This window comes from Eublepharis macularius, chromosome 18 (assembly GCF_028583425.1).
Source record: "Eublepharis macularius isolate TG4126 chromosome 18, MPM_Emac_v1.0, whole genome shotgun sequence".
In the NCBI taxonomy this organism is placed as follows: domain Eukaryota; kingdom Metazoa; phylum Chordata; class Lepidosauria; order Squamata; family Eublepharidae; genus Eublepharis; species Eublepharis macularius.
The window spans coordinates 3,696,496-3,723,854 of record NC_072807.1 but is presented as its reverse complement, the minus strand read 5'-3'; positions in this window follow the sequence as shown (position 1 = coordinate 3,723,854).

Here is a 27,359-nt window from a genome sequence, read left to right as displayed (position 1 = left end):
GGGGGGGTGCTCCTACAACCCAATGATGAGGGGGAACTGCACCCCTGCGCATACATTTCTAAAAAGTTCTCAGAAACTGAATGCAATTGGAGCGTATGGAGAAAAGAATCTTTTGCAGTGAAATTGGCACTTACCACCTGGTGGCATTGGCTAGAAGGGGCTAAGGTGCCTTTTGAAGTATGGACTGATCACAAAAACTTAAGAGGCTCTACGCGCCCTCCGTAGACTGAACGTGAAACAGTTAAGGTGGGCAGAATTCTTCTCTAAATTCAACTTCACATTGAAGTTCTTCCCTGGCCAATCAAATTTCCTGGTGGACACCCTTTTGCACATGCCCCAACATGACATCCAAAAGGAGGAGGTAATTGATACAGTTCTCACCAGCCTATATAGGAGGAGCGGTGATGACACACAGCCAAACGGCGAAAACACAAAGCAGCACGAAACTTGATATCTCAGAATGGGGAGAGAGAGTAAAAGCGGAAACTGAAAAGGGGGGGGATGTGCCCAAAGCTGAGCTGAACCAAGAGGAAGATGGCCACTGGTACAGGAGGAATAAACTCTACATCCCAGTCAGTTTAAGAAAGGAAATCTTACAACAATGTCATGATTCAAAACTGGCCAGTCATTTTGGATATCTGAAGACCCTTCATTTAGTGCAAAGGCAATTATTGTGGCCAAATATGAGAAAGGATATCTCTCAGTATGTACCTTCCTGTCCAGTATGTATAATGGGGGAAACTAGGAAGGGGAAACCCCCTGGACTATTGCAACTGTTAGAAACCCCTCCTAGACCATGGGCTGTAATCTCAATGAACTTTATCACTGACCTTCCCTCCTCAAAAGGACATACAGTCATTTTAGTGGTTGTGGACTTATTTTCTAAGCAAGCCCATTTCATTCTATGTACTACTATCCCCACAGCTAAAAAATTAGCCAGCCTGTTTATGAAACATGTGGTCAGATTGCATTCATTTCCTACCCAGGTGATCTCGGATTGAGGGGTACAGTTTGTTGCCAACTTCTAGTGGGAGCTTCTCAAAGTTGTTAGAATTGAACAAGGTTTAAGTTCCATCCATCATCCTCAGACCAACGGACAAACTGAATGCACAAATCAGGTGTTAGATCAATTTTTGAGATGCTACATTAAGTATCAACAAGATAACTGGATCGATTTCATTTATTTTGCCGAATATGCATACAATTCAATCCACAGCTCTACAGGAGTTTCTCCTTTCAAGATAGCCCAAGGATATGAGGGGAATGCTGTGCCTTTTGCTACAACTCCTGATTCTAAAAAACCTGGAGATTTGGGGGAATGGTGGATCAACTTAACCTCCCAATGGGAAGTGATACAAGAGACTTTAAAGAAAGCTAAAGAGGACTATAAACAATTTGCTGACAGGAAACGTTCTGAACAATGGCAACTACAACCAGGAGTTTTTGTGTACATCTCCACAAAAAACATTAAGGGAGAACAACCAAGTAAAAAACTACGATTAAAATACCTAGGATCTTTTCCTGTAAAAAGAATAATAAATGATGTAACTGTAGAAATAGAACTTCCAAAGAATTTAAAACAAATCCACCCAACGTTTCACTTCAGCCTTCTGAAAAAAAAACTCCTCCAGCAGATGAATGGCATCCAGGAAAGGGAGCTCCTCATCCAACACTGGTGGATGGCCAGATCCACTATGAAGTGGAAGAAATTCAGGACTCTAAAATCAAACACAATAAACGTTTTTGCTTAATCAGGTGGAAGGACTTTGACGAATCTTTCAAGGTAGAGCAACCTCATGTAAATGCTCCAAGACTAATTTCAAAGTTTCATAAGCATTATCCTGACAAACCTGGCCCCTGAGGTGGAAGGCAATTTTTAGGGAGGCAGAAATGTCATGTCTGTACCCCTACATCCATGCCATTGTTCTAGGTGTTGAACTATTGCTAATGCTGTGCCTTGATTTCATTTTGCAAATGCTCTAACCATCACTTTCATTTCTCCCTCTAGCAGCCTGAGAACGCAGCTATCTTATCTTTTTCTTTCTTTGAAGCTCACAGAAGTGACCTTGTGCTGTCTAAAATGTTGCCGTTGACTCTTATGCCTCTTTGTCCTGTCTAGGCTGATGTATAAACTCCAGAAGAAGTTCCCAGACCCTTTCCCGCGCAAACCTATTGTCTAAGTGGGAGGAGGGAAATGATTGAGTATTTAGAGCTGTATTTTTGTCAAGTTTCTATTCCTCTCAAGGAAACGTGTACTGCTTAGATGCTTTCTTGCTTCTGAGTAATTCTATGGACATATATATGGAAATGATTGGATTTCAGAATAAAACCATTTAACCAAGAGCTTGGACTTCTTGTTGCAATGATACAGGGACCTGTCTACCATATCCTGTCATCCATAGCCTGACAGCACCGCTTGGGAACAGTGACCATAAAGTTATTGAGTCCAGCATTTGCATAAATAGGGAGTTGCCCAAAAAGACCAACACAACCACTTTTAACTTTAATAGGGGTAACTTCTCTGAGATGAGGGGATATGTGAAGAAGAAACTGAAAGGAATGGTCAAAAGGGTCAAACCCCTTGCGGAAGCTTGGAGACTATTTAAAACTACAATCCTAGAAGCTCAGATAAAATATATACCACAGGTTAGGAAAGACACAAATAGGTATAAAAAAGGCCTGCATGGTTAACAAACAAAGTAAAGGAAGCTATAAAAGGTAAGAAGGTTTCCTTTAAAAGGTGGAAAGCTAGTCGGAATGAGGTATATAAAAGGGAACACAGGCTGTGGCAAAGAAAATACAAGTCTGTGATCAGGCAGGCAAAAAGGGACTGTGAGGAACACATTGCAAAAAACATACAGACCAACAATAAACATTTCTTCAAATATATTAGAAGCAGGAAACCAGCTAGGGAGGCAGTGGGGCCCCTGGATGATCAAGGGGTAAAAGGATTACTGAAGGACAATAGGGAAATGGCTGAAAAAGTGCAGAAAAGGGCAACTAGAATGATTAAAGGGATGGAACACTTACCCTATGAAGAAAGGTTAAAGCGCTTGGGGCTCTTTAGCTTGGAGAAACGACAACTAAGGGGTGACATGATAGAGGTTTACAAAATTATGCATGGGATAGAGAAAGTAAAGAAAGAAGTATTTTTCTCCCTTTCTCACAATACAAGAACTCGCGGGCACTCAATGAAATTGCTGAGCAGTTGGGTTAGAACGGATAAAAAGAAGTACTTCTTCACCCAAAGGGTGATTAACACATGGAATTCTCTACCTCAGGAGGTGGTGGCAGCTACAAACATAGACAGCTTCAAGAGAGGATTGGATAAACATATGGAGCAGAGGTCCATCAATGGCTATTAGCCACAAGGTATAGATGGAACTCCCTGTCTAAGGCAGTGATGCTCTGTATTCTTGGTGTTTGGGGGGGCAATCAGTGGGAGGGCTTCTAGTGTCCCATCCCCAGTGGCAGACCTCCTGAGGACACCTGGTTTTTGGCCACTGTGTGACACAGAACGTTGGACTGGATGGGCCATTGGCCTGATCCAGCATTGCTTCTCTTATGACTGCTGCGGCTGGCTTTCTGGCCTGGCTTGCTTTATTTTCTTTGCTTTGGGGACTCACCAATGGATTTGCTGCCTGCCTACTGCTGATGCACTGCTGCCTGGAAGAAAAGACGTATGCTTTCAGCTGGAGGACTTCTACCTGGTTTTGAGTGTCATAGAGTGAAAACACATGAGATGAATTTCACATGACGAGCACAAGTTGGGTCTCACAAGCTTCCCTGAGAGTGGTAGTCTTACCTAGACATGGGCACGAACGGCAAAAAATATACGAACACGATGTTAGTTATTCGTTGCCATTCACGAACAACGAACAATGAACATTGACTAACATGACCCGTTTAACGACCATGTTAGTTGTTCATTGTTCATGGGGGCCAGAACAGCCCCCTTGGCACTTGGAGAGCCCATATTCACAGGGAGTGTTCAGCAGGCTCTCCTACAGCCATCACCCAAGTTTGGTCAAGATTGCAATAGGGATCTTGGAGTTATACATTCCGAAATCCAACGCCCCCAGGAAACTCCCATTCAATACAATTGGAGCCAGTTGACTTTGGCCCTGTTTACAAGTGGAGGACTCCCATGGTGTGCTGCCTCCGGTTCTCTGGAGCAGGTGGTTTGGCTGCTTGCTGGCAGCACCCCCCGCATGCCCGCCCGCCAGGCATCAGAGTACTTTCCGGTACAGACCAGAAGGTGGGTGATGTTGGCAGCCACCGGGCCTGATGGGCTTGAGGAGGCAGTGGTGGGCCACTTCCCCTCTAGGGGGCAGGGGGTTTGGCCACCCACCAGAAGCACCCCCCTTGTGCCCACCCACCAGGCCTCAGAGTACTTTCCAGCACACGGCTGGAAGGTGGGTGATGTTGGCAGCTGCTGGGCCTGGTGGGCTCGGGGAGGCAGTGGTGGGCACCCTCCCCTCTAGGGGGTGGGGGGTGGCTGCCCACCAGCAGCACCTCCCATGTGCCCGCCCGCCCAGCCTCACAGCAGGCCGGAAGGTGGAAGTTGACGGTGGCTGCCGGGCCTGGCGGGCTCGGGGAGGTGGTGGTGGACACCCTCCCCTCTAGGGGGGTAGGGGGTTTGGCTGCCTGCTAGCAGCACCCCACATGTGCCTGCCTGCCCAGCCTCAGAGTACTTTCCAGTGCATGACTGGAAGGTGGATGTTGTCGGTGGCTGCAGGACCTGGCAGGCTCGAGGAGGTTGTGGTGGGCCACCTCCCCTCTAGGGCGTGGGGGGTCTGGCCGCTCGCCGGCAGCACCCCCCATGTGCCCGCCCACCAGGCCTCAGAGTACTTTCTGGTGCAGGCCGTAAGGTGGGTGATGTTGGCGGCTGCCCAGCCTGATGATCAAAAAATTTAAGGAAAAACAAAAAGAAATTGATATCTGTTTAGATATATATGAGCATCAATTGGAAAAAATTGAGCAGAGATTGGAAACTCTAGAATCACAAAATAGAATTAATAATTTAAACTTTAGGGGGATACCAGAAAGTTTTTGAAAATTGGAGTTAGAAGATAATTTTCAATATATATTCCAGAAGTATTTGAAGAGTCAAAGAGATTTTCCAGATATTAACCAAATATATAGGATAAATTCCAGCTTCACTCGAAAGAACAATCTCCCATGAGATATTTTGGTACACTATCCATTAAAAAAGCAAAGGACACTATTTGAACAAACGAAGAGACACCCCACTCAAAGTACTGGACAAGGAGAAACAAATTTTCCAAGACCTACAAGCAAGTATCTTAAATGAGAGGAAAGAATTTTCTTTCTTAACACAACTATTACAAAGGAAAGAATCAAAATATTGCTGGAAGGTCCCATTGAGAGCTGCTGCAGCACAATGCTTAAGTGGTTTGGCTGTGAATCAGCACTCTACTGGTTTGAATCCCTCTACTATTTATTGTAGAGATGTTGTATGCTGTGAACTCCTTGCAAAATAATCCTCCATACTTTTCTGCTTACTGGCAGGGTATGTTGTTGAATCCTCTGAGTCACATACTCATTTACTCTTTCCCATGTCTTTTCTGTTCTGCGTGCTGCGTTTTAGTGATCAAGTAGCGAACTAATCACTGTAATATGCAGCCTAAACGTCTCATTATTATCCAGCAGACGCTATAATATATTTGGCAGAGGTCTCTTTGGAGGATTAATTGGTTAATTAGTGACTCCCCTTTCTCATTTTCTCTCTCTCTTTTTTTTTTCAAATTATCATTATGGAGGAAGTTCAAGGTAAATTCCACTGTCTGTTTAGAGTTAAGGACTGGGTCAGGCTACTAACTAAGGAAGCAGCTGTAACCAAGTAGCTGATAAAAGCAAGTTGTATAAATAGGGAGTTAAAAATAGAGTAAAATAAGATAAAAACTTGCAGAAAATTGTGATCAGAGCTTCTAACTCAACACCATCTTGAGGGCAAGATCGAACTCAGTAGGTGGCCTTGGGTAAGCTACTTCTCTCATCCCCAGCTGTATTGTGAGGATAATAATAACACTAACTTGTTCACCACTCTAGATAAGGCACTTACCTGTCTAGAAGAGCGGTATACAAGCACAGTTATTATTATTACTATCATTTTGTATTGAGATTACCCTCCCAAAAGATAAAAGACTATTATGACTGAGGATTAAGCTAGAAACTTAGCAGAAGAATTATCTGAAGTTTTTGAAGGAGCAACCCCAACAAGTCTAAAAGAAAATGCTCAAAAGAATGGGAAAAAACACAATCTGAGTGTGCTAGTAAGAGAGAAAGACAAACTGGATCAAGCAACAGCACTGGGACGAAAATGAGGGAAATGGAAGTCCTATTAGTAAATATTAATGGGCTAAATTCACCCTCAAAACAAACTAAAATATGAGTAATCGACTAAAGAAAGAAAATGCAGATATAATATTTGTTCAAGATAACACATATTAAGAAACAGCATGAACATATCCTGAGTAATAAAACCTTGGTAAAGGTTATGTGGTCTCAGCCAAAAATTTAAAAATGGGGGTTTATATCCTACTATATAAAAGGCTTACTGTGTTTCAAAAAACTCACTTCTTACTCTGGTGCACTTCCAAAGAGCGCTGCCACAGAGGGAAGACCAGAACAGGCAGCCCATCCTCCCAAGAGTGTGCCACGGCGAGAAGCCCAGGCCAGAATCAGGCACGGAGCAGGCAGCATTGCCTGCCCTCCCTCCCCACCCTCACCCAGCTGGGATCAGGAGTGGAGCAGGTGGTAATACCAGCCCCCTTTCATCCAGCTGGGATCATGAGCGGAGCAGGTGGCAATGCCTGTACCTTGCCTTCACACAGTTGAGATCAGATGCAGAACAGGGGGTGATGCCTGTTCCCCCATTCACCCAGCTGGGATCAGGAGCAGAGCAGGGGATAATTCCCACCCCTAGCCATCACCCAGCTAGGATCAGGAGTGGAGCAGGTGCCAATGTTCCCCCCCCCATGTACACCCAGCTGGGATCAGGCACAGAGCAGGTGGCTCTAACATCAGTTGATTTAACCCATTCAGCATGGCCTTTTGAAAAATGTTTCCATTGGCTCAGGTAGTACAGCACCTTTCTGCTTCCATTTAGAATCCAAGATCTGTTCAACCTCTTGGTGTGGTTGCCCCTCAATCATAATAGTAGGCAGGGCCGCCAGTTCTGGGTGCCATTTGTCCGGTCCAGGGTCTTTCTTGAGAAGGCTAAAGTGGAAAACAGGGTGCACATGTCTTAGATTTTTGGGTAGCTCAAGTTCAACTGTCACATCATTAATCAAGCAAGTCAGTTTGAAGGGTCCCAGATATTTCCAACACAGTTTTTTACTTGGCTGCACCCCCTTAAATTTTTTATTGACACCTAGACTACATCCCCCCGTTTCAAGTCCTGGGGGTGGAGAGCGTTTCTTATCAGTTTGTTCTTTGTAATCCAGTTTGGCTTTTTCCAGAGTTTGTTTCACAAGGTCCCACTGGGTCCCACTATTTTAGTCCACCAGTCTTTCGATTCTCCCCCCTTCACCTTTGCTTCCGTTCCCAGGAGTGGCATCTGCTTCCCTTCAAAATCCTGGGTCACCTGAAACAGTGATGTTGTTGTAGCAATATTCCACATAGGGCAAAAAGTCAACCCAATCATCATGTTAATAATGAATATAACATCTCAGAAACTGTTCTAGTATCTGATTTGTGTGTTCCATTTGTCCATCAGTCTCAGGGTGGTACGCCAAGCTAAGCCCCTGCTCAATCCCCATTACTTTCATAAGCTCCTGCCAGAAGTTGGCAACAAATTGGCTCTCGCAGTATTTGGGAAAGAATGTAAATGTACCACGTTCTGCATGAAGAGGTTAGCTAGTTTCTTTGCCGTGGGGAACTTGGAGCAGGGCGTAAAGTGGGCTTGTTTTGAGAACAAGTCCACCACCACTAGAATCACAATTTTCCCTTTACTAGGGAGGAGGTCAGTAATAAAATCCATGAAGATTGTAGACCATGGTGTGAGGGTGTTTCTAGTGGTTGTAGCAGTCCCGGGGGTTTCCCTCCCTGCTTCTTCTCCATCAAGCAGACTTGAGAAGTAGGTACGTATTGGGAAATGTCTTTCCTCATTTCCAGCCACCAGAATTGCCGTTGGGCTAAATGCAAGGTCTTTACAAACCCAAAATGTCCAGCCAGCTTGTCATCATGACACTTTTTCAACATCTCTCCGCAAAGAGCTTCTGGTAAATTCAATTTGCCATTTCTATTCCAGAATCCATTTTCCTCCTTCGCGAGAGGTTCCTGAAAAGCCTCTTCCCCCTCCCTTTCCAGTTCTGCTTTGACTTTCTCCAGTCAGGGGTTGGGCAGGGTTGAAAGGAGTCCACACGCTTGTCACCTCATCATCACCGCTCCTCCCAGCTGGGCTAGTGTGAACATAGTGTCTATAATCTCCTCCCTCTGACTCTCATGCTGCGGGAGGCAGGACAGGGAGTCTGCCAGAAAATTGGACTTCCCTGGGAGGTGCTTGAGTGTGAATTGAAACTTTGAAAAGAACTCCGCCCACCAGAGCTGTTTTGCACCCAACCTTTGGGGCGATCTGAGGGCTTCTAGATTTTTATGATCAGTCCACACCTCTAAAGGTACCTTTGCCCCTCCTAGCCAATGTCACCAGGTGGAGAGTGCCAGTGTGATGGCTGCTGCCTCTTTGTCCCACAACGACCAGTCCTCCTCCCTCTCAAGGAGTCCATTCCCAGAAACAGACTCTGTCGGTACAGTCAGGTCTGCCGATGATCCCATCTTTCAATCTCCCTTCTGGCCAATGCCACGTGATGGAATGTCTTCCAGCCAGTCTCTGTAGCCGACATCCTGTCGGGGAAAACTGGCACGGGGCCACACTTCAGCTTCAGCCAATGCGCACACATTGGGCCCACGCTCGTTCGCAGGGTCTTCTAGGTTTTCCTTGGTCTTTTCTGTAGCACCGGTATCCTTATCTCCTTCGGCTGCCATGGCACAGCTGTCAGGATTCTGCAGTTGCTCAGATTCAAGGTTAATGTGGTTCCTGGCAATCTGTAAGGATCTGCCATGAAAATCTCAAAAAAAAACTTGACTGTAGGCAGTAAAAGAACTTTATTTAAAAGCTGCTAGTATCATGAGCTGAGAATAATGTTCACATACAAGCATCGAGCATATATAGGCTTTCAAAGTGTGGGTAAATCCTAAAATCCTCCCTCCCAGTCTAACGGTCAGCTAGGCTCAGCAAGAAAATATCTAAACAGGAAAACAGCAGAACTGACATATGGGATTTTCAATGTCGTGGTGTCTGGAAACTACTGGGTGCAGTTCAGAGGAGCATACAAATAACAGAAGGAACAAATGGGTTCCTTGCATAGTTTCACATCATGGATCTGAAACGCAAGGTAGTTAACAGTTGCCGTCCAAAGAATAGCCTCAGCATTTAACCATAACCATAATATCAAGCATTAGACTATGTGGGGTGTTGCTGAGTATGACAGGTGATGCTAAGCACCTGACACAGAGGGGAGGATCAGTTCTGCTTCTCCTGGCACCGCCCCTTCTCAGCAGGTTTCTTCCACAGCCACCCTCAAGATGTCCATTGTGATAGAGACCATCCGGGGTACACTCAGCCCTTCTGGGAACATGAGGTGTGTGAGCCAGGAGTCAGTGTAGGCAATAGTCGGGGACTACCTGTCAGAGCCCTGCCAGCTGCTTTCCACTTGTCCTCTTACCTACTGAACCAAGTAAGAAGTGGTCTGGCCAGACCTCTCTCTCTCCTCTCATGCCTTCTAATGAACAAGCAGAGTGAGTGTGTCTTTCCCTACGTGGGCAATATTGTCAGCTCTCATCACACAAGCCTGTTCCCCTGAAGAGCTGAGCAGCTGGTCTTCCTCAAGGTCAGCTTGCCACTCTTCAATTTCACAGCTCTGGACTTGTAGGCTGAGCGAAGTGAGCATAGCTGTGCCTGCCTCCTCTGTCAGTCTGTGTTGGGGAGGTGGGGAAAATGATCTTCCCAAAACTCAAAACTTAAAAAACCAGCAAAAGGGACAATTGATCCAGTGGAACACCCTAAAATGCACACTACGATTTGAAAAGCCCACCGCAAAACACCAGCCCAGCCAGCACACTCTTAGACCTCGGCACAAGTCTGTGCAAAAAAAAATAAGAAAGCAGCCACAGAAACGTTGCTCTCTTTGCCACTGGGATCGGAAGATTCCGAGAGATGTTAGGGAAAGTAGGGCTCAAGTGCCACAAACGAGCAGAGGCGAACCCCCAGAAAGACCCAAAATGCAGCTAGAGAAAATGCTTGCACCACCACCAGCCACAACCAGACCCAGTCAGCAGCAGTGCAAGCCTAGGAGAGCATGCCAGTCAGCTCTTGTACATCCGACAGTTAAGAGAGAGCTGCACCCCCCCCCACCCCCACCCCCACCTCCACCCTGAATCGATGCTCTCCTTGTTGGGTGGGGTCAAGGAGTAGTCGGAATGCTGTGGCTGTAGAGCCATTCCCAATTCCTACCAAAAGACGGCCTGGTCTGAAAATGGGCACCTGGTTTCATTACAATGTGAATTCGATTCCTTCATTAACTGGCCAGCTAAAAGCGAAATGAATGCACTTCCACCTTCCTGAGTATATTTGCTTCCAGTGCTGGTAGTGGCAGGGCAGATGCATTGTTTTCTGAGATATACAGGGTTTTTCCTTTGTCTTTTGTCTCATTGTTATTGAACAGATTGTGTTAGTTTTTTGGAGCCAAAACCTGAAAACAGAGGTGGGGTATACCTGGGCAGGGGCAACAGTGCATCAGAGTTATTTAGATCCCCTGGAAGGGGGGGGGGAGGTCTGTTGATAGTTTGTTCATTTTACTGAATTCATCATGCTTTTGAGCTACCTCAGGCACGTATCTGGAAATGCAGCATATAAATTTTCTAAATAAGTGATACTCAGTAGTTCGAGAGCATCCTGTGGCTCTTCTGAGAACCGTTCCCCAATGTGGCACTTGACCCATAGAATCAGAGAGAATCACAGAATCGTAGGGTTGGAAGGGACCTCCAGGGTCATCTAGTCCAACCTCCTGCACAATGCAGGAAATTCACAAATACCTCCCCCCGCCCCCCGTGCTCCATGCCCAGAAGATGGCAAAAAAACCCTCCAGGATCCCTGGCCAAACTGGCCTGGGGAAAATTACTTCCTGACCCCAAGGTGGCGATCAGCCTTGCCCTGGGCATGTAAGAAGGGGCCTCGAGAACTAAGCACTGAGGTAGCCCTTCCTGCCCTCCCTCTCATGATCTGACCTAAGTTCACAGAATAAGCATTGCTGTCATTTCAGGGAAGTTGTACCAGACAAGCCTCCCCGAATACAGAACTAAACAAACAAAGTGGAACCCCACAATTCAGGAAAAGGAAATTATTATACGCACTAGTACAAAACTAATAACTTGTATTGAAATAAAGTGAACAAGTGCTTGATAAATATGCTGTAACAATAACAATAAATATCTTATATAGACTATACACAATATCCAAATCCCAATTCAAAAATATCTTTCCATATACATTCATTCAAATATGGGCAATGGCAATCAAATTCATATAGATAAGTCCAACTACACTTTCTGATGTGTCTTTCTTTTTCTTCTAGGTGAGTGGATCCAGGCTGTTCCTGAGAAGGTATGTATCGCTTTCACAGGTAAGTAAAAAACAGGTCAAAAACTACTATCTTGAGTATCAGATTCTCCAGTGTGAAAGTTTTTCCCTTTCTTCTTCTAGGTGGATCTGGAAAGGACAGGGGCTGGTCCTGTTTAGAACCCGACAAGTGACCGGTTACAACACCCTTGTTTCATATGGAACCATTTCCTCAGGGGTTCTGCCACCATTTCCACCAATAATCAGCAGACACACTTGTAAAGCTCCCGTGTGTCTGTCCCGGCACACCCAGAATCTCCACCTCTGATGGAAAGCTTTTGAGTTGCCAACAGTCAGGTAAAGACCAGATTCTCCCCAAATTACAGTTGCTCTCCAGACTACAGGAACCAGTTCTCCTGGAGAAAATGTCTGTGTTGGATGGTGGAATTTGGCATTATACCCTGCTGAAGTTCCTCTCCAGACTCAACATAGGGTTGCCAACATCCAGGTGGGGCCTGGAGATCTCCTGGAATCAAAACCGATCTCCAGACATTAGACATCAGTTCTCCTAAAGAAAATGGCTGTTTGGAGGAGGGACTATATGGCATCAACTTCCTGCTGAGCTCCCTCCCCTCCACAAATCCTACCCTTCCTAGAATCTACCCTCATATCTTCAGGAATTTTCCAGCTCAGAGTTGGCAACCCTACCCCCAAATATCCAGGAATTTCAAAAGCTGGAGCTGGCAACCCTCACAATCTGGCTGGCTCCAGGTTGGCTTTGATTGGTAGAAGGTAGGTGCCTTCAGCCAATCTTACATTCCTGTGCAGAGCCCGTCTTAGTCCCAATGACTGAAATAAAAATGAGTAACCTTCCAAGAAGCACTTAAAAAGTTCCCCAATAAGAGACAGCAGGCCAAAAAATGTCCACACCCCACAAAGGAATGCAGAAGTTCTCCCAGCTCCCGCAAGTGGCTCCAGCCTCATTGGTAATTTCAGACGATTATTATTCGTTTTCATGTCTCACTGTTTTGAGAGGCCACTTTCCTGATAATCCAACCTGCTGGCTGGACCAGCAATTCACAAGTGTGTCTAAACCTTTGATGACAGTATTCTCTCAACAGTTGTGTCTCATTGCCAGCTGCTTTGTGGAGAACGCTTCCAAGTTTTACAATCAGAAAATGCTCCTTTCCCTTGCCCCCTCCCTCCCTCCCACGCACACACCCACCCACACGACACAGAAACCGAGGAGCAGCGTCTGGTATAACTTTCACTTAACGATTAGTGGCTTTATTCAATCCATCAACACAGGGCAAAGGTTACGGCACTCTCTAGAGGCTTCCACCCATATCGGATCTGATGGACAAGCCTCTTTGGGAAGGGTCCTTGCTATCAGAAGAGGGCGGCTGCAGGTGGAGGGGCAAGAGAGGAGCGCTGAAATACTCCTTAGGAAGGAAACAAAACACATTTCCTTCTCTGATGCTTGGCTATCCTATTGTAACAAAAAATGACCTCCGTAGGACAGATCAACATGACACAAGATTCAGAAAAAACTTCAGCTGTCTTCATATCTCTGGATTGTCACAACTGTGGACCAATAATTCTCAAACCAAGAACTGTAAGAGGGAAATAAACAAATTAAAGTTTTCAAGACTCCTGCGAGCCCAAAGGAGGAGGCCTGTTGCATCTCTGTTTAAATTTGGCTTCACCTCTTTCTAATCAGCTTTCATGGGGGTGGATAATCCTACCATGACTTGATTTCAAGAGTGTTTGAATCACACAATCACACACACACACACAGATGCACAAGAATTACCCAGCCTCGGAAGAAGGTGGCTGTTGCAGCTCCGCATGAGTTACTGATCTGGACTAGAGATTTTCTCAGTTAAAAGCATACCAAGAATAGTAACTCACTTAGGATGACTGGAAGCAGAATCAGAGCTGGTTCTTCATACAAGTCATCTGATCAACCACCTGGGGTGGTACAGCAAGGAGAGTGCTTATGATCCACAAGGGTTCAACACGTTCCCTTCCTTTAGTCATATAGGAGGTGACTGGCATCCCTCCCCCCCCCCCAGGTCCATGCTGCCACCTGCTGGCTCCAATTGCTGCAGGGTCTTGGCTTGCACCCAGCCAGGGGGAGCACAGAGGCAGGCAGGGAGGGATAGTGATAAAATACCTCAAACCAATCCTGTCTCTCCAGCCCCCATTTCATCACCTCAAGCATTTTTCTCTAGCACCACTAAGAGAAATTCTCTTGATTCTTATTTACCCAATTTCTCCCTGAAATCCGGCGGTGATGCATTTCTTTCCCCTTTTTCAGGTGTTTGGAGACTGTTTCAAATCAATCCTGTTTTGATCAAAAGAGAAATTCAAAGAGAGCAGGGGCAGGAAGGGAGGCTCTGCTGAATTTCAGACTTCCACTCTGCAGATGCTGGAAGGCAGGCACTGTCTTCCCAAACCTTCCTGTCCTCCAGCTACAGCACCAGCCTCTAGTGCGAAACATAAAGGAACGACAATGGCTGAAGCTACCAAGGGTGGCCTTGGTGATTCTGGGCCCCCGGGCAAAGGTCCAAGATGGGGCCCCGGAATCACAGATTCCCCCCTCCCACCATCCCCCTACCAGGGCCAAGCGAGGGTTGGTTCTCTCCCAAACAAGATGGACACCCCAGACAGGGCGAACATGAGTGGTGGAAATTGCAGTACCTGCTTTTCATCAGAGGTGGAGATTTGGGCTGGCTGCCCCTGAAGCAACAAAAGGGTGCACCAAGTTCTCTTCAAAGAGAAATTGAAAAGAAATCCCTTGTTTAAAAGAGAAAAAAGATAGTAAGAGGAATCAATGGCTAGATCTAAATAAGTGAATATTGGGGGGAAAGCACCGCACCATAGCACTACTTTTCTCTTTAGCCTGCCTCACTGCTGGCATAGGAGCTAAGCTAGGGGAAGTGAAGGAGTCCAGGCTAGCAACTATAGCGGAGGCAAAAAGCTTCCCTCATGTCTATTCTCCCCCCACCCCTCAACATTACATGTCAATGGGGCAGTCATGTGATTAAGCATGGTTGCTACCTTTATACTTGCTTGGACACCTGAGTTCTCTCTAGAAACAACCAGTGCAGCACCATTGCTGAGGGAGACAACTTCCCTAGGGTTGCCAACTCCAAGTTGGAAAATTCTTAGAGATTTGTGGATAGAATTTGGGGAGGGTGGGACTTGTGGAGGGGATGGACCTCCGTGGGGTATAATTCTATACAGTCCACCAAAATAACCATTTTCCCCAGGGTAACTGATTTCTGTGTTCTGGAGATCAGCTCCAGGAGAGCTCCAGGCCTCACCTGGAGTTTGGCAACCCCAACTCTCCTCTCCTTTTGTTTTCAACAAGGATTCTGAGGGCAGGGGAAACACAATGTTTCCAGCAAATTAAAAGAAAACTCTTAAAATTCACAGCGATGATAAAGAACAGGTCAGGGCACCTTTTTTGTAGCCACTGCCTGAAAAATACTTGGCTGAATTTGTTCCATAGAATTCATACCACACGGGACTTTGCAGCTTGGACAGATGTAAATACCAGATTTTTGGGGGCGGGGGGATTAAAACAAATTGAAATTAAATTAAAAGAGTTTTCAGCTAAACATTAGGAAGAACTTCCTGACAGAGTGGTCCCTCAGTGGAACAGGCTTCCTCGGGAGGTGGTGGGCTCTCCTTTGGATGTTTTTAAGCAGAGTGTAGATGGCCATCTGACAGCAATGCGGATTCTGTGAACCCAGGCAGATCATGAGGGGGAGGGCAGAATGGGTTACATCAGAGCTTAGTTCTCATGGCCCATCTTACTGTCAGATAAGCCCCAGCATGTCATGGTTGTGTTTGATTCCTGTTTCAGTGTTGTTCTGGTCTTATTGCCAGTGTTCTGTGTGTTATCCTCTGAGAATATACAAAGGTACCCCTGAGCTGGAAGAGAACGCTTAATTGCTTATTTTGCAGATGTTTTAGTAACAGTCCCTGGCCTGGGAGAGTAACCTTGGAGTCTAGTGGAGACTGCACCAACTGTCTGAAAGACCTAAAGACTGTGGAATGTTTATGCTTTCTTCCCTGTGTTCTCACACTTTGCGCCCTCAAATTCTAACAAACTTTCCCCCACTATTGGGGGCAAATCTATTTACACAATATTTACATAATAATTCACTTAGCTTTAGTTACTAACCCCATTCCAGCCAATAACCCTGTACAGCTATCTTGATACTGGTATACTCATCAATAAAGTAACTTTAACTCATACACCTTGAGTGATGCAGTGAAGTACTTTGGGATTCCTAACCTGATACTTACATGCCCGGGGAAATGCCGATCACCACTTTTAGTGAACCTGCCAATATAATACAAGGGCAAACAATGTAACGCCAATATACCAGATACAACAAAATTTAATATATCAATGATGAATAGAGGTTCAAAATTGAACCAAACATGAATTGAAGCCCCCAAACACAAGGAAGACACAGGCAGCAATAGTCAGTGCAACACAGCAATGTTTTAAGGTGCAAGGAAAGTCCAGTAGAAATCTTTGAAGATCTTGTTTGAAGACAAAGTTTTTGGATCTTTATGTTGCTAGACTTGTGTGTTTTCTCTGCAGGTGTCCACATCCAGCCAAGGGATACAAAGATCCCAACGACTCTACAAGGAGCCAGCAAAGAACTTGTTTCAATCTCTCTTCCTAAAGAGTCGAAAAAGCAGAGGAACGCCTTAAATACAATAAAGCACCTAAAATCTCTGTTGTGGCAACAATGCCCACAAAGCTCAAAAGCCTAAAAACCACTTTTAGATCAGGAAGCAATTTTCCCCAGGCCAGTTTGGCTAGGGATCCTGATGGTGTTTTGCCATCTTCTGGACATGGAGCAGGGGTCACTGGGTGTGGAGGGGGAGGGGAGGTAGTTGTGAATTTCCTGCATTGTACAGGGGGGTGGACTAGATGACCCTAGATTCCAACCCCATGAGTCTATGATTCTGAAAGTCTGGATGGGGAGTTTTGCCCCTTATTTCTAACTGTTTGTCCCCAAAATGTGCAACCACATCCCACAAAGCCCAAACTGGACTGTGGTGTTACATGTCCTTCAGCATGCAAAATGCCAAGCTTTGAGTACTCAAGAAATATAATCAATGCAGGCAGAAACATCTATGAATTTGTTGTGTAAATAGATTTGCCAGGGAACTGAGATTCAAAAGATTTGTTTTAGAAGCACTTGGAGATTTATTCATTTTATTTTATGTTTTACGATTCTATCACAAAAGGTTTCTGCTTCTAGCATATGCCTGGTGCAGAATTACCTCCTTCTTTTGCACATGACTTCAAAACACAGCTGCGGAACCTTATAAGGATGCCAATCTCCAGGTGATGTCTGGAGACCTCCTGGCATTACAACCAATCACCTGACTGCAGAGATCAGTTCCCCTGGAGAAAATGGCTGCTCTGGAGGGTGGGCTTTATGACATTACAACCCACTGAGGTCCCACCCCTCCCCAAATCCTGACTTCCCCAAGCTCCACCCCCAAATCTTCAGGAATTTCCCAACCTGCACTTGGCAAACCTAGATTCCTGTCATGGCATCTGTTCCTCAGATCCTCTGTTCCATATATAGAGAAAGAGACTGTTCCCAGAAGAACATCCCAGGGAAAGGGCTGGTTTAGAACAGAGGGAAAGCTGGACAAGAGGACTGAGTAAAATCCCTCTCCCCTGCCCTTTGCTCCTGAGACTGCATACTTCCCTTTAGGACCACAAGTGGATGGCTAAAATCTGCTGGTCAAACCCTGAGACCAGGCTAAATAAACAAACAATATCCACACACACACCCTTTTTTAAAGTGAAGCTTCATGCACATCAGAGAATCTTAGTCTACTGTGGGCAGAAATGGCTTGATTTTACATTTCTGGCAACTTTCTTCTTCGATTTTATGTTTCATAGAGGATTCCCCCCCCCCTCAGTGTTGATGTCAGTGGCAGCCTTGGCTCAAGAGGGGATGCCCTTCTTCTCCCGTGTTGCTAATGACTTGGATGACCCTGGGCATTGCAGGGCATCAGTGCCCTGTTCCGTGTGCCACTCCAAGCACACTTACTTGCAAATTCGCTTTTCCTGCTCACACCCTACCTTACTCTCTTGCTGCATTTTCTAAGCTCATCTGAAAACTCAGTTTACACGTTGTTGTTTTTTAAATTTAATTGCAATTAGCAACATGAATCTCATACTCTTGTATTCTTGATATCTACGTGACAACCTGAACAGCTTGTAAATTCAAGCAAGATGGAACCTGGCTGGGAACTTTTTCTCCAATCTTTATGCTGTACATTCTGATGGTCTATTTATTTATTTATTTATTTATTACCAATGGGTACCCAAAGCAGCTTGTCACATTATTCTTTTCTCCTCCACTTTATCCTCACAACAGTCCTGTGAGGTAGGTTAGTGAGATAGGAGAGTGTGACTGGCCCAAGGTCACCCAGTGGTGGTAATAACAACAACAACTGCACTTATATACTGCTCTTCTGGACAGATTAATGCCGCACCCAGAGCAGTGAACAAGTTAGCGTTATTATTATCCCCACAATGCAGCTGGGGAGCTGGGGCTGAGAGGAGTGGCTTACCCAAGGCCACCTACTGAGCTCATGGCAGTAGTGGGATTTGAACCAGTAGAGCGTTGATTCACAGCCAAACCATTTAACCTCTGTGCTATAGCAGTTTTCATGGCAGAGTGGGTATTTGAAACTAGGTCTCCCACATACATAAAATCACATCCTTACAAAGATTCAAAGATACCAAGGGATTGTATAAGTCAATTCACTTGTGAGCTGTTTAAAGCCAGTTCGAGCCCTGCATTATGTTTCCCCTTAACTGGCTACCAGAAGGGAAAAGGAAACTGATCTGCTGGGCTAAACTCCAAACAAAGAAGACACAGATGAAATACGGGCAAAGGCGTCCTCTTGTGGAACCTGCTTGCTTGGCAAGAACATCAAGGTTTCAGTGGAGAAGCAGAGGAACACCGAGTTGGGTAGACTTAAAATTCTGCTTTACTAATTATACTGCTAACTTTGATGAATTATTTATAACTTCACAACAGAGAATTCCAAAATATCTTAACACATGCAGGTGGCTCATCTAATGTCATTTTAATAGGATTTGTGATATGATAGAACTGTGTGTGTAAACAGAGAAGTTCCCAGTTTAAATTTCATTTCTATGCTGAGCTCATTCATCGGCCTTAGGAAAGCCACTCTTCATTTTTTCCCCACCCCCAGATAGTAATAATTGCCTACAGTGCACTCTGGATTTCACTGTATCAGTTATCAGTCTTACTATTATTAATGGTAATGGTTTTTATGCTTCTTGGAGCATATCTGCCAAGTATGAAGTTTTGGTGAGTCAGACGTTTTCTCTAACTCCAAGTTGGTCTGCGCTGCTGAAAGTAACAAAGGGGACAAAAGCATTCAACTATATAGCCCCAAAGACAATGACAAGACTTTGGAAAAGGAGGTAGACATTTTTACTGATTCCCCCCTGATAGGACACTTTTTACAAAATGTGTTTACGCTAAACCTATTGCTCACTTTGGGTGCATTTTGATTATCTTTAAGGAGTAGCTCTTGATAGCTATTATCTTCCCCAATGCTTCCTAAGCACAAAGGTTTCGCTTGATAGGCAGATCTGGAGGGAGAGGTGGGAAAAACAAATGTTATCCTGGCCACCAGGCAGCATAAGGTTGCTGCCTGGTGGCCAGGATGATCCCATGATCCCAGTCCCTGATCATCTCACATTAAAAGTCCCACAAGTACAACATCCAGCATTTTTATAGCTAAGCACACATAGGTCCCCAATATATTCAGCAAAAAATCATACAGATGGAATCCATGAGTGTCCAGGATCTTCTCTAGCTCCCTCACAGCTGCTCTTCCAAGTCTCAATCTTCTTCTGATTTCTTCATTGCTGTCTCCATTTTGGTTGATGATTGAGCCAAGGAATAGAAAATCTTGGACAATTTCAATTTCCTCATTGTCAGCTTTAAAATTGTGTAATTCCTTGGTAGTCATTACTTTTGTCTTCTTGGTGTTCAGCTGTAATCCTGGTTTGGCGCTTTCTCCTTTAACTTTCATCAGTAGTTTCAAGTCTTCACTATTTTCTGCCAGTAACGTGTTGTCATCTCCATATTTCACTCCTACTGTCGCCATTTAAAAACCCCATTTCACAAGACCCATTTGCACCAGCACAGTTTTCACGCATGCCAAGTCTTGAGAGAGTAGAGGAACAGAAGAGCCCCGCTGGATCAGATCAGCGTCCATCTGGTTCTGTTGCAGACAGTGGCCAAACAGGTACCCAGAAGAACCAACGAACAGCCAACACCTCCTCATATTGCCTCCTAGCACTGGCAATCAAAGGTTTATATCCTCTGGATGTGAAGGCTCTCTTTACTCACCACGGTTGACCAGTGGCTCACCACTGATGGACCCCTCCTCCATGAATCTGTTTGATCCCCTTTTAAATCCAGCTTTCCTAGTGGCCATCTCAATGTCCACTGGCAATGAATTCCATGATTTAATTTCTTGCTAAGTAAAGACATTAATTTCTTCTGCCCATTCTATTTATTTTGCCCATCAACTTAATTTGATCCAGAGGAGTTAGCCATGTTAGTCTGTGGTAGCAAAATCAAAAAGAGTCCAGTAGCACCTTCAAGACTAACCAACTTTATTGTAGCATAAGCTTTCAAGAATCACGGTTCTCTTCATCAGATGCATGGAGGGCAAGAAGTTTCTTGCCCTCCATGCATCTGACCAGTTTCTTCTTGCCCTCCATGCATCTGACGAAGGGAGCTGTGGTTCTCGAAAGCTTATGCTACAATAAAGTTGGTTAGTCTTAAAGGTGCTACTGGACTCTTTTCAACTTAATTTGAAAACTGATGAGGGTAACTTTGGACCAGTACATTATATTCTCTATTAGTAGTGCATTTAAACTGTGCTGACCTTTTAAAAATACTTTTTAAGGACTGCATGACTATTCAGATTGCAGGGCAGAAGATGAAACAACTACAGAGAGGTCTCCCAAGTTTTTATAGGAACTAAGCTTTATATTTTTGTACAGAATTTCCATTGTTGAGTGCAAGTACCGTAATTATCAGAATATCTGGCTTGAACCACAAGATTTCTAAGACAATCATGAAGTTTCCTAAGTTAATGGAGCTGTATAAAAAGCTTGATATCATATAATTATTTGAATTGCCTTTCCTATGTAGTACTTCCCCAATGCTGTGACCTTCTTGATACTTTTTACTTATTTCTGTGAAATATGGTGATCTGAAGCAATTTCTTCGTTGCTGGTAATATTTCCCAATGTAATTAAGAGATCCCACCTGGTAGTTGTGCCACGGATTCCTTTGAATCTTGCCACATCAAGGGCTTCCTGGCTTTACAAATAATAAGAAAAATAAAAAGCAAAACTGCATTATGTAGCTTATCTCTCTGTAGCTTTTCCCCAAGCACTTTTCTCTCAGCCTGAGTCACTTCCAGTATCAGAGCCCCAGCTGTGAAGAAAGTACCTTGAGAGAAAAGGAAGCCATGAGTGGAAGGAGGTTTCTGTTCTCAGCATCATTTGCTTTTAAAATTATACCTGCCTCACTCCTCATTCTCTTTGTCTAAGGTAGTAGGCATCACCCAAAATGGCTGCCACAGGGATAGAGTCAATCACAAAATGGCTGCCCAAGGGTGGGGCCAATAAAAAAATAATGGAAAATTTCAAGTCAAATATTCTCTTGATACAGAAGAAGCTATTTCCTAAGGGACTGTCCCTGCAGTCGGAGACAGGTAAGGTTTCCAACCTCTGGATGGGACATGGAGATCTCCAGATGACACAGAACAATTCCCCTGGAGAAAATGGCTGGAGAGGAATGGACAGGAATGATTTGAAGTGCCTCCCCCTTTTACATTCAAGTTCCATTCAAGATCAATTGGAGTTTATCCCATCCAAGTTTAACCAATCCAAGATTCAAGAAGCAAGCAGGCAGCAGGGAGCACCTCTGCTGATGGTATGGCACTCTAGGATGCCATGTTGTGGACCACAACAACATGTGAATTGGTTGGTTTCTTGTTTAAAGAAATTTAAAAAACTAACAGCCTTCTAGGGACATAAAAACACTATTCAGCAGTGTTTGAAAAAACACAATTTTGGCAGTATTCACAAAAATCCCTTAGGCTAGTGGTTAGGGTTGCCAACCTCTAGATTGGGCATGAAGTTCTCTTGGAATCTTATATGCAAATTGCCAAGTGGCCCTGATCTGAGGATACTTAAATCCAGAGACTGAAGCCATGAACAGACAAGACAGATCTTCCTACACACCTGAAAAACGCCCCAGGTTTGAAACCTAATAAAAATACATTGGTTTTTTTTAAAAAAAAACCGAAATGATAAAAAGAGCTCCTGTAGAACCAGTTGCCCTCAGTGGCTGTTGCTGGGCAACCATAACAGTTCAGCCTGTATTCCAGGCTTTGTTTCTGTCAGTAAAAGGCTGGGCGAAGGGGCAGGCCCTTTCCAGGGCTGTTTTGGCCTTTGATGGAGGATTCATTGAGGACAGGCCCAGAAGCAACCACTTGATACATGACGTGCGTGACTCACTCACACCTGGCTGCTTGTTACTGTTCAACAGCACACACACACACACACACTAGTTTAGTGTAGTGGTTAAAGTTTTCGAGTAGAATGTGATTCAAACCAAGGTTTGAATCGTCACTCTGCTGTGGAAACTTGCTGAGTGTCTTTGATCCAATCATGTACTCTCAGGGCCAAACTACAAGTGACGCCTAACACAGGTTGGACACTTGTCAGCTTCCCTCAAGTTTTGATGGGAAATGTAGGCAGCTTGGCAGAATGTTGGACAAGTGACAGTTGAAAAGTCCATTGGACAGCAGTCGGAGAGCCAAGCTGCAAGACTAGGATTTCCCATCAAAACTTGAGGGAAGCTGACAAGTGTCCAACCTGTGTCATTCGTCACTTGTAGCTTGGCCCTAAGCCTAACCTGATAATACAGAGGCAAGGAGAATGATGTATGCTGCTTTGAGTTCCCCATTGTGGGAAAGGCAGACATAAATGAAGTAAATAAATAATAAATATAAATAAAGATGGCGGGGGGGCAAATAAAAGGTAAATTGTTTAGTGGGTTTGAAGGAGAGAAGGATGTAGGGGGAAATGAGCCTATGGGGATTGCCTGGAGGAGGGAGAGAGGAAATGGTGTGGAGAACAGGATACAAGGGGAAGTATTCCCCTCCACACAACTTGATCCAGCTTGGCAGACATCACACAAATGGGCCATAGGGGAGAGACTGTGAGGTAGCAGGTGAAGACAGGGGGCAGGCAAAGGTGGGTGGGAAGAAGGAAAAGAGGGAGAGGCTATGGGGGCAGGGAAGGGAAAGAGCACATGGTGGGGGAGAGGGCATGAGATGCCTCCTGCAAGTTCTTGTGGGTCCTCCATGTCTTACAACCGATTGCCAGACCACAGAGATCAGTACCCCTGGAGAAAATGTTAGCTTCGCATTCTTCACTCTAGAGAATGTCTGTCTGTGTGACTACTAAATCTATTAAGACAAAGAAGGCCTGCAGACTCACCATTGGCTGTGTTGCTTTCAAGGGCTAGACTAGGGGTGAGGCAAAGGACAACTATGGAAGAGCCGGAGACCATTGGAAAGAGGCGTGGTTGGTGCCATTTCCAACCAGCAACAGCAGGAGCAGGACAGTTTCCCCCCGCCCGCCCTTGAGTTACGGGGCAGCTGTGGTGACCAGTCACAACTTGAGGTGGTTCAGCGGTTTTGAGGCATTGGGCTGGATCCACAGGGGGGAGCAGTGCAGAATGGGCAGGTCACCCCTGAGGTCAAAGGGATGGCAAGGGCCGTCCAGCAGCTGTTGGCATTGCAACATCACTTGCCAACCCGTGGTGGCAAGCAGGCTTGCTGGGGAGCAACACATCAAACAGCAGAGGGTCTTTTGATGCCAGGCATCCGCTGCCCTATGCCTTGCCTGTAGGGCTCTGGGAGCTTCAAGCAAAGATCATTGTTAGAGAGGCTCCTTGCCGCTGCACTCGGATTGGCCGGGCTTGATGAGCCAACCAATCAGGATACTCCTATGGACTACTGATTAGCGAATGGGGTTTCTGAATGCCGGGTGTTTGCTATTGGTTGATGTGAATTTTGGGGGGGGGGGTGTTTTGGCGATGGGTTGTGGGTATATAGTTGCAGCTTGCCGCATGAGTTCTCAGTGGTGTTCCTGCCAATAAAAGAGCTATGCTGAAATCACTCTAGCGTCTGAACCCGCTACTTTACATTGCCAATGCTCCAAGTGCTGTAATCAATACAGTTGTGGCCATTTCAACCAAACAAGATGTGTTTGTGTATCATTCAATGGGGGCCCAGTTGACACACAGATCATAGGATGCAAAAGGCAGAAGTGACTGTGTAAATGAAGCTGAGGTGCAGCTGGAACGGCACTATCTGAATCAGCAGCTATCCGTGGCGGTTTATGAGGGTCTGCAAGATTTTGGAACAAAGAGCCATCCCTTAAAATGAGGGAATATTTGACAGCAGAATCCCAGATTGAATTTTAGATAGAGGAAAGCCGCTCACTTGACCTTGTATTCCACCACCAGCCCTCCACCGCGATGCTCCTTTGCTTCTCTTTCTGCTAGCAGCATAGCCACGGACTCCGACCGACCTGTGATCAGTAATACCAATTTAGTCTGCCCAAGTCACACAGAGTTAGCAAACGTTGTGGGGCGATCCAGGGGCAATCCAGAATGGTCCGAAACACAGGCATGAGGCGGATAGCCTTGTCCACAATGATGATTGATTAGTCCCTTGGGATGGCTGAGCACAACCTCAGTGCGTTTGTAGTGATAATGGGCAGGGAGCGACCTGATATCAGGCTGGCACTCAGCGACAGAATCTTCGGATGCTTTGCTAATTAATTCATTTCACTCTTAATTAAGTTGCTGTGTGTTCCTGCTCTCCATCCTTCATTCCCCCTCCCCAAGTGGGCTTGTAATTAGATCTCCATCATGCATCCCAAAAGTGGGGGAGCCTGTCAGAGCCAGAGAAGATGACCCTTGTGCGGAGCTGATCTGGTCACCCTGTACGAGGAGCTGGCCTGGCTGTTTGCAAAGGTTTGCCACAGTTAAGCTGTTATGACCTGCGCTGGTCTATATCGGGCATGGGGCACAGCAATAAATCAAATGACACAGCTATTTGATATGGAAAAGCTACGTCCAGATGGCGCTGGGTGGGTTAAAAGTAGCCTCTTTCTTCAGATATCAAAACTGGTAAAATGATGCCTCAAGTAAACTGAGGTGGAGACAGTTTTAGTAAGACTTACAGCACGAAGCAGATTTTCTGCTCATAGTGAGAATAGCAAAGGCATCGCAGGAGTGGAGGTGCAAAACACAGGGAGTGGGCTCTACTGGCCGTCCCGATGGGCACTGGGAACATTCACAGACAATTTTACAGAGAAGGGGGCTGAGTGAAGAGCTAACTTAGTGAAGGGTATGACTTTGTGGTGTGTGTTTGTTTGTTCTGATGTTTGCTAAATCTTTTCCAGTTTAAACTTTTTCAAGTAGCTAACCATTTTGGTGGAGCTTGGAGTTCCCAAGAAAAAACCCCACTTAAGTTGTGTGAATATCCACTTTCCCCTAATCTTGTTGGCTTAGGTTGTGTGTGTGGGGGGACACTGTTGCTCCCATGAGTTGGATCCACTGGAAAATTTCTCCTAACAGAAGGACGGGGGCCATTTTGGCCGGTTCCAGCCTTCCCCAGCCGACCTCCCTCACATTCCTCCTGGAAGTCCACGGTATCCCTGGATCAGCATTTGGAGGGGCGTGTGGGACTGCAGCGGTGGGAGAGGGAGGGGAGGAAGTTCTGCTCTGCTGAAGGAAACCCCTTCCGTCATTGGAGATTTTCCACGGAACCAGCCACTGACATTACCCCCCACCCCCCCACCCCCAGCCACACACACACTTCTTTCTCTTCCTTTAGTGACATGGGATTACGCAGGTAACACTCAGCAACACACTGCATGGCATCATAACCAGGGCTTTTTTTCTGGGGAAAGACGTGGTGGAACTCAGTGGGCTGCCCTTGGAGAAAATGGTCAAATGGCTGGTGGCCCCACCCCCTGATCTCCAGACAGAGGGGAGTTTAGAGGGGAAAATCTCCGCATAGAGTGCCTGAAAAGTGCCCCACAGGGCAAACTTTGAATGTGCTGCCAGAAACAGTCACAGAAAACTAAGGCGTTCCTGTTCAGCTGTGTGTCCCCCCACCCCACCCCCATATGCTATGGTGACACCATTTAAAAGGACTGCCACATTTATGGCAAATGGCTTTGGAAGCAATGAATGTGGTCATGAACCTGACATTTATGGATCCAGAGGAGTTAGCCGTGTTAGTCTGTAGTAGCAAAATAAAAAAGAGTCCAGTAGCACCTTTAAGACTAACCAATTTTATTGTAGCATAAGCTTTCGAGAATCACAGTTCTCTTCATCAGATGCATGGAGGGCAGAAGGAAATTTATGGGTGACTGACATTGGCCTTCCACTCTAAGGAGAGACTGCAGCACAGAAGGAACTTGACTGTGGACTCTTAACAAACTGTTATTTCCATTCTATGCCTCAGCCTGTCTTCAAATTAGCTTGTGTCAATCTTTGCACCCAGGTTAGGGACATATGCAATGGTAGACATTTCCTGCCAAACCTAGAACCTGCCCCAACGCCATCCTGCCTTTCCTGTCCCTTGACCGAATAACTGTGCCATCAAAGGACTTTGCTTATCAAAGGGCAGGTGTGTCTGGGTGTTGCAGTAAAATGCAGCTTCTTTAAAGGAATCCTGAAAGCTTCTGGAAATACACCAGAGCTTTGGATCCAAGGATAAGGGCAGCTGGAAATGAGGGAGCAGAAATTTCTCAGTCCCACCTTTTATTATTCAAACCGGGTCAGTGAGATACAGGCTTACCAGCCGTGTGAAAATGGCTACAGTTGGGTGTCAGATCCTGCTCGTTTCCTGCCTGCCCCTGCTGTGGGTGCACGTGCACACGCTCCTCTGGTGGGGCCTTCTGGCGTAAGACGGAGAGCCATCTCGCCAGGAGGGTCTGGTGGAGAGGCACCAGGGTCGGTCAGCCCGACATCAACAACTTCATTAAAATGGTTGGTTCTATACTTGAGTCTCATGCTTTGTTCATAATAACGGTGATGGCTAAAGTTCCCTCCTGGGCTTCCAAAAACTCATCGACCACCATGTATCTCATACCGTCAAGAGAAGCACAAAGTGCAAACAAGTTCTTACGGTACCAGTTTCCATATCAAAGGTGAGAAAAATACTTCCATGGATCTGCCATGTTTGGAATGAGTGAGAGAAATGTTTGTAGTGCATCACTTCCAAAGCTTGCAAGCTCGGCTGCAGTTTCAGACAGAGAATCTATACTTTTATTTTAAAAACTCAGGCTGTACTTGACAGCTTCTAGGTCAGTTTATTAGAACTGCTGTGCTAGGCAAAGCAACGGCGTTGCAGCACTGAAAGGCAAAGTTTAGCACAGAGGGTGCCAAAATGTTGTGCAATGTGAGGCATGTTCACTCATCCATTGGAGACTAGCGAGAGAGAGTCCACTTGCTTACAACCTTTTATAGCCATCTAAAGCTCAAATGACATCCTGAGGTGATAACAG